At 38.2% G+C, this 647-nt stretch overlaps 1 protein-coding gene across 1 annotated transcript in view; it reads right to left on the bottom strand.

Annotated features, from left to right (window-relative positions):
• LOC103729251 (protocadherin-15-like) overlaps positions 1-647 on the bottom strand; it is a gene marked incomplete at its 5' end in the record, with an annotated part of 182,914 nt that overhangs the window by 178,678 nt on the left and 3,589 nt on the right.

Raw genomic sequence — 647 nt, 5'->3', positions numbered from 1 at the left:
ATAGCTAAAGGCTACATAGCAAGCAACAATGCCAGACATGCGATACCTCCTTCTGAGTTGCTGACCAAAGTGGCCAAAGGGATTCCCAGATAGTAACCCAGCATAGAACTGGGAAAATGAACAGCAGACCCCAATCTTATCCAAAGGAATATTGACAACTGATTACCACTAGATGAGGAACAGCTGACCCTCCTAAAACAAATACCTCTAGATAGGCTGACTAGATTCACCAGAAGGACAAGTAGGGGGGAATGTCTGCGGGTGCTGACAACACAGCAGACAGTAGCAGGGATATCAGGGTATAAGGGCTCTAGTGGGGGGAGGGAGGCTATGGGAAGGTGCTACCTGGGAAGTGGGTCTATAAAAAAAAATTCTTCAAAGCATAAAAATTTGCTCCTTAATAACTAGTAGATGTGAAAAACATTACCATTGAAATCTACCTGATGACTTTATATACATGCTCAGATACTAAGGAGCTCAGAAAGTAACCGACTTTGACTAGTAATAATCAGATATATAGAGATTAGAAACACATATGTATCTTAGTGTCAGTTTTATTAAAAATAAATTTTTCTGTATGATACTGTATTTTAATAATGAAACAGGAGATCTTTTTTAAGGTTTAAAATCTCATTTAATTTTATATC

Source organism: Nannospalax galili, unplaced genomic scaffold (genome assembly GCF_000622305.1).
Source record: "Nannospalax galili isolate Female #2095 unplaced genomic scaffold, S.galili_v1.0 scaffold1613, whole genome shotgun sequence".
Taxonomy (NCBI): domain Eukaryota; kingdom Metazoa; phylum Chordata; class Mammalia; order Rodentia; family Spalacidae; genus Nannospalax; species Nannospalax galili.
This window is presented reverse-complemented; position numbering and strand designations above follow the sequence as displayed.